Genomic DNA, 7,500 nt, shown 5'->3' with positions numbered 1-7,500 from the left:
GTGACGGGCACCGCAGGGAGGCAGAGCCATCGCACTTGCCGGGTGGCAGAGGAAGGACCGGACTATGTACAATAGCGGCCAACGACTCCCAGAGCCGGTAGTGCGGCGTCTGCTCTCAGCCTAAGAGGCTTCTGGGAGTGCTCAGGCAAGGGTCAGCCTGCACCCTTGCTGGCAGCACCCAGGGGAACCAGGACGCTTGCATCTCTCGCCTTCATTTTCGACACAAACGCCTGAGGAGGGAAGCCAACCCTCCGTGTGTCAAGAGACCGTCCCCGCCCCGGCCTCCGACTGATTCTTAGAACGGACGGAAAGAGTCAGGCAAGCCTGTTAAGACTTCCGCGAACTCTCCGGCTTGCACTGAGACGCGAGGTCGATGTGCTCAGCACCACGGGGCCCCTTTCGCCTGCAGGTCCCGAGCCGCCAACATGTTCTAAGTATCGTGTTCTCCAAACCTGGGTGACGGGCACCGCAGGGAGGCAGAGCCATCGCACTTGCCGGGTGGCAGAGGAAGGACCGGACTATGTACAATAGCGGCCAACGACTCCCAGAGCCGGTAGTGCGGCGCCTGCTCTCAGCCTAAGAGGCTTTTGGGAGTGCTCAGGCAAGGGTCAGCCTGCACCCTTGCTGGCAGCACCCAGGGGAACCAGGACGCTTGCATCTCTCGCCTTCATTTTCGACACAAACGCCTGAGGAGGGAAGCCAACCCTCCGTGTGTCAAGAGACCGTCCCCGCCCCGGCCTCCGACTGATTCTTAGAACGGACGAAAGAGTCAGGCAAGCCTGTTAAGACTTCCGCGAACTCTCCGGCTTGCACTGAGACGCGAGGTCGATGTGCTCAGCACCACGGGGCCCCCTTCGCCTGCAGGTCCCGAGCCGCCAACATGTTCTAAGTATCGTGTTCCCCAAACCTGGGTGACGAGCACCGCAGGGAGGCAGAGCCATCGCACTTGCCGGGTGGCAGAGGAAGGACCGGACTATGTACAATAGCGGCCAACGACTCCCGAGCCGGTAGTGCGGCGCCTGCTCTCAGCTTAAGAGGCTTTTGGGAGTGCTCAGGCAAGGGTCAGCCTGCACCCTTGCTGGCAGCACCCAGGGGAACCAGGACGCTTGCATCTCTCGCCTTCATTTTCGACACAAACACCTGAGGAGGGAAGCCAACCCTCCGTGTGTCAAGAGACCGTCCCGCCCCGGCCTCCGACTGATTCTTAGAACGGACGGAAAGAGTCAGGCAAGCCTGTCAAAGAATTGAGCAGATGTCAAAATCTTTTAAGACTTCCGCGAACTCTCCGGCTTGCACTGAGACCCGAGGTCGATGTGCTCAGCACCACGGGGCCCCTTTCGCCTGCAGGTCCCGAGCCGCCAACATGTTCTAAGTATCGTGTTCCCCAAACCTGGTGACGAGCACCGCAGGGCGGCAGAGCCATCGCACTTGCCGGGTGGCAGAGGAAGGACCGGACTATGTACAATAGCGGCCAACCACTCCCAGAGCCGGTAGTGCGGCGTGCGAGGTCTGCTCTCAGCGGAAGAGGGTTTTGGGAATGCTCAGGCAAGGGCCAGCCTGCACCCTTCCTGGCCGCTCCCACGGGAACCAGGCTACTTGCAATCCTTTCCCCCAATAGCAAGTGCCTTTTGGAGGGACGGCCGGAGTCAACGTGGGGTTTGCCCGCCCTCCAAAGTGTCAAGAGACCGCCGCACAGGCCTCTGACTGATTCTTAGAACAGGCAGCAAGAGTTGGGTAAGTCTGTCGAAAATTTGACAAAGTGTCAAAAATTAGACTTCCGAGAGCTCTTGGGCATGCACACAGGCCTGTCATTCAAGTGCTCTGCCCGCGGAACCGTTTTTCGGATGCCTTTCAAAGTGGTCCCGCGCCGCCATTTTGTTCTAAAAATCGTGTTCCCAGAAATCTCCGGGTACCCCGCCAACCTCACTGTGTCACAATGTCAAGTGGCACTGAATGGGTCTGAATTTCAAATTCGACTGCTTCGCTCTGGAACTCGAACCCGGCAAAACCGTTTGGATTTTTCCCGGTCCAGACTTCCGCGGCAGACAAAGTTAAAGTTTTCGGGCTGCAGACTCAAAACGACATCTGGCCAACCGCCGGGCTCAATTCGCCCAGTTCCTCCGGCACTTCGGAACTCATGTTCGGCATGAGTTTTTGAATCTTTCCCGATGCTTCGGCATTTTCCTCCGCTGACACTTAGAATATTTTTCACACTTGGCCGAAAATTTTTCTAAGTTTTTCTGGTTACTGATTTCTTCTTTTCGGGCATTTTTCTAAGTTTTCTTGGTTACTCATTTCTCATTTTCAAACATTTTTCTAAGTTTTTCTGGTTACTGATTTCTTCTTTTTGGGCATTTTTTCTAAGTTTTCTTGGTTACTCATTTATAATTTTCAAACATTTTTCTAAGTTTTTCTGGTTACTCATTTCTCATTTTCAAACATTTTTCTAAGTTTTTCTGGTTACTGATTTCTTCTTTTTGGGCATTTTTCTAAGTTTTCTTGGTTACTCATTTCTCATTTTCAAACATTTTTCTAAGTTTTTCTGGTTACTGATTTCTTCTTTTTGGGCATTTTTCTAAGTTTTCTTGGTTACTCATTTCTCATTTTCAAACATTTTTCTAAGTTTTCTTGGTTACTCATTTCTCATTTTCAAACATTTTTCTAAGTTTTTCTGGTTACTGATTTCTTCTTTTTGGGCATTTTTCTAAGTTTTCTTGGTTACTCATTTCTCATTTTCAAACATTTTTCTAAGTTTTTCTGGTTACTCATTTCTCATTTTCAAACATTTTTCTAAGTTTTTCTGGTTACTGATTTCTTCTTTTTGGGCATTTTTCTAAGTTTTCTTGGTTACTCATTTCTCATTTTCAAACATTTTTCTAAGTTTTTCTGGTTACTCATTTCTCATTTTCAAACATTTTTCTAAGTTTTTCTGGTTACTCATTTCTGCTTTTCCAACGTTTTACTAAGTTTTGCTGGTTACTGAGTTCACACTTTTAAACATTTTCGGGCATTTTTCTACGTTTTTCATGTTACTCATTTAGCACTTTCAGGCACTTTCCTATGCTTTCCTGCTTACTGATTTCACACTTTTAAGCATCTTCGGGCATGTTCCCTAAGTTTTGCAGTTCATTCGTTTGGGACAGTCAGGCAGCTTTCCTAAGCTTTCCTGGTAACCGAATTCACATTGTTGAGAACTTTGGAACCCTTCCCTAAGCTGTGCTGGTTACTCACTTTACCTCTTCAGACACTTGCCCCCGTTGTGACAGAGACCACTTCCCGACTCGGGAAATGCACCAAATTCGGCCTGAACTCAGAGGGCAGTCCCCCCTCGAAGGCGTGGAAGTCGGCAGAATCGCCGGGTCAAATCCGGCTGAGCTACCCGGCTTGGAAGCCTCAAAGTCGGTATGAGCTGTCAGGTTCACTCCCATCCCCGTTTGGACCACTTCCCGACTCGGGAAATTCACCAAATTCGGCCTGAACTCAGAGGACAGTCCCCCCTCGAAGGCGTGACAGTCGGCAGAACCGCCGGATCAAATCCGGCTGAGCTACCCGGCCCCGAAGCCTCAAAGTCGGTAAGAGCTGTCAGGTTCACTCCCATCCCCGTTTGGACCACTTCCCGACTCGGGAAATTCACCAAATTCGGCCTGAACTTATACAACAGTCCCCCCTCGAAGGCGTGACAGTCGGCAGAACCGCCGGATCAAATCCGGTTGAGCTACCCGGCTTGGAAGCCCCAAAGTCGGTAAGAGCTGTCAGGTTCACTCCCATCCCCGTTTGGACCACTTCCCGACTCGGGAAATTCACCAAATTCGGCCTGAACTTATACAACAGTCCCCCCTCGAAGGCGTGACAGTCGCTAGAACCGCCGGATCAAATCCGGTTGAGCTACCCGGCTTGGAAGCCCCAAAGTCGGTAAGAGCTGTCAGGTTCACTCCCATCCCCGTTTGGACCACTTCCCGACTTAGGAAATTCACCAAATTCGGCCTGAACTTAGAGGAGAGTCCCCGCTCGAAGGCGTGGAAGTCGGCAGAATCGCCGGGTCAAATCCGACTGAGCTACCCGGCCCCGAAGCCTCAATGTCGGTAAGAGCTGTCAGGTTCACTCCCATCCCCGTTTGGACCACTTCCCGACTCGGGAAATTCACCAAATTCGGCCTGAACTTAGACAACAGTCCCCCCTCGAAGCCGTGGCAGTCGCTAGAACCGCCGGATCAAATCCGGTTGAGCTACCCGGCTTGGAAGCCCCAAAGTCGGTATGAGCTGTCAGGTTCACTCCCATCCCCGTTTGGACCACTTCCCGACTTAGGAAAATCACCAAATTCGGCCTGAACTCAGAGGGCAGGCCCCCCTCGAAGGCCAGGCATTCGGCAGAACCGCCGGGTCAAATCCGACTGTGCTACCCGGCCCCAAAGCCTCAAAGTTGGTATGAGCAGTTAGGTTCACTCCCATCCCCGTTTGGACCACTTCCCGACTTAGGAAATTCACCAAATTCGGCCTGAACTTAGAGGAGAGTCCCCGCTCGAAGGCGTGGAAGTCGGCAGAATCGCCGGGTCAAATCCGACTGAGCTACCCGGCCCCGAAGCCTCAATGTCGGTAAGAGCTGTCAGGTTCACTCCCATCCCCGTTTGGACCACTTCCCGACTCGGGAAATTCACCAAATTCGGCCTGAACTTAGACAACAGTCCCCCCTCGAAGCCGTGGCAGTCGCTAGAACCGCTGGATCAAATCCGGTTGAGCTACCCGGCTTGGAAGCCCCAAAGTCGGTATGAGCTGTCAGGTTCACTCCCATCCCCGTTTGGACCACTTCCCGACTTAGGAAAATCACCAAATTCGGCCTGAACTCAGAGGGCAGGCCCCCCCTCGAAGGCCAGGCATTCGGCAGAACCGCCGGGTCAAATCCGACTGTGCTACCCGGCCCCAAAGCCTCAAAGTTGGTATGAGCAGTTAGGTTCACTCCCATCCCCGTTTGGACCACTTCCCGACTTAGGAAATTCACCAAATTCGGCCTGAACTTAGAGGAGAGTCCCCGCTCGAAGGCGTGGAAGTCGGCAGAATCGCCGGGTCAAATCCGACTGAGCTACCCGGCCCCGAAGCCTCAATGTCGGTAAGAGCTGTCAGGTTCACTCCCATCCCCGTTTGGACCACTTCCCGACTCGGGAAATTCACCAAATTCGGCCTGAACTTAGACAACAGTCCCCCTCGAAGCCGTGGCAGTCGCTAGAACCGCTGGATCAAATCCGGTTGAGCTACCCGGCTTGGAAGCCCCAAAGTCGGTATGAGCTGTCAGGTTCACTCCCATCCCCGTTTGGACCACTTCCCGACTTAGGAAAATCACCAAATTCGGCCTGAACTCAGAGGGCAGGCCCCCCTCGAAGGCCAGGCATTCGGCAGAACCGCCGGGTCAAATCCGACTGTGCTACCCGGCCCCAAAGCCTCAAAGTTGGTATGAGCAGTTAGGTTCACTCCCAAACCCGTTGGGACCACTTCCCGACTTAGGAAATTCACCAAATCCGGCCTGAACTTAGACAACAGTCCCCCCTCGAAGGCGTGACAGTCGGTAGAACCGCCGGGTCAAATCCGGCTGAGCTACCCGATTTGGAAGCCTTCAACACAAAACCCATCCGGCAATGCCACTCAAAAAGGGCCCAAATTCAGAAACACCCCCTTCAATAGGTACCACTTCCTCGGAGACACTACCGGGACACGCTCCCCTCGGCGAAAATTAAGCCCCCACCACTAACTGAAGCCAACCGCAGCCCCAACTTCAACGGAGAAATCAGTAACCAATTCAAAAATGCACTTGGTTACTGATTTGTACTGCTTCAAAAATATTCTAAGTGTCGCTGGTTACTGATTTGTACTGCTCCAAAAATATTCTAAGTGTCACTGGTTACTGATTTGTACTGACTCAAAAATATTCTAAGTGTCGCTGGTTACTGATTTGTACTGACTGAAAAATATTCTAAGTGTCGCTGGTTACTGATTTGTACTGACTCAAAAATATTCTAAGTGTCAGTGGTTACTGATTTGTACTGCTCCAAAAATATTCTAAGTGTCGCTGGTTACTGATTTGTAATGCTCCAAAAATATTCTAAGTGTCGCTGGTTACTGATTTGTACTGCTTCAAAAATATTCTAAGTGTCAGCGGTTACTGATTTGTACTGCTTCAAAAATATTCTAAGTGTCGCTGGTTACTGATTTGTACTGCTTCAAAAATATTCTAAGTGTCAGTGGTTACTGATTTGTACTGCGTCAAAAATATTCTAAGTGTCGCTGGTTACTGATTTGTACTGCTCCAAAAATATTCTAAGTGTCGCTGGTTACTGATTTGTACTGCTTCAAAAATATTCTAAGTGTCGCTGGTTACTGATTTGTACTGCTTCATAAATATTCTAAGTGTCAGTGGTTACTGATTTGTACTGCTTCAAAAATATTCTAAGTGTCGCTGGTTACTGATTTGTACTGCTTCAAAAATATTCTAAGTGTCAGTGGTTACTGATTTGTACTGCTTCAAAAATATTCTAAGTGTCGCTGGTTACTGATTTGTACTGCTTCAAAAATATTCTAAGTGTCAGTGGTTACTGATTTGTACTGCTCCAATAAATATTCTAAGTGTCGCTGGTTACTGATTTGTACTGCTTCAAAAATATTCTAAGTGTCAGTGGTTACTGATTTGTACTGCTCCAAAAATATTCTAAGTGTCGCTGGTTACTGATTTGTACTGCTTCAAAAATATTCTAAGTGTCAGCGGTTACTGATTTGTACTGCTTCAAAAATATTCTAAGTGTCAGTGGTTACTGATTTGTACTGCTTCAAAAATATTCTAAGTGTCGCTGGTTACTGATTTGTACTGCTTCAACAATATTCTAAGTGTCGCTGGTTACTGATTTGTACTGCTTCAAAAATATTCTAAGTGTCAGTGGTTACTGATTTGTACTGCTTCAAAAATATTCTAAGTGTCGCTGGTTACTGATTTGTACTGCTCCAAAAATATTCTAAGTGTCGCTGGTTACTGATTTGTACTGCTTCAAAAATATTCTAAGTGTCGCTGGTTACTGATTTGTACTGCTTCCAAAAATATTCTAAGTGTCGCTGGTTACTGATTTGTACTGCTTCAAAAATATTCTAAGTGTCGCTGGTTACTGATTTGTACTGCTTCAAAAATATTCTAAGTGTCGCTGGTTACTGATTTGTACTGCTTCAAAAATATTCTAAGTGTCGCTGGTTACTGATTTGTACTGCTCAAAAATATTCTAAGTGGGCTGGTTACTGATTTGTACTGCTCCAAAAATATTCTAAGTGTCGCTGGTTACTGATTTGTACTGCTTCAAAAATATTCTAAGTGTCAGCGGTTACTGATTTGTACTGCTTCAAAAATATTCTAAGTGTCAGTGGTTACTGATTTGTACTGCTTCAAAAATATTCTAAGTGTCGCTGGTTACTGATTTGTACTGCTTCAAAAATATTCTAAGTGTCAGTGGTTACTGATTTGTACTGCTCA

Source organism: Hemiscyllium ocellatum (genome assembly GCF_020745735.1).
Source record: "Hemiscyllium ocellatum isolate sHemOce1 chromosome 15 unlocalized genomic scaffold, sHemOce1.pat.X.cur. SUPER_15_unloc_28, whole genome shotgun sequence".
Taxonomy (NCBI): Eukaryota; Metazoa; Chordata; class Chondrichthyes; order Orectolobiformes; family Hemiscylliidae; genus Hemiscyllium; species Hemiscyllium ocellatum.
This window is presented reverse-complemented; position numbering follows the sequence as displayed.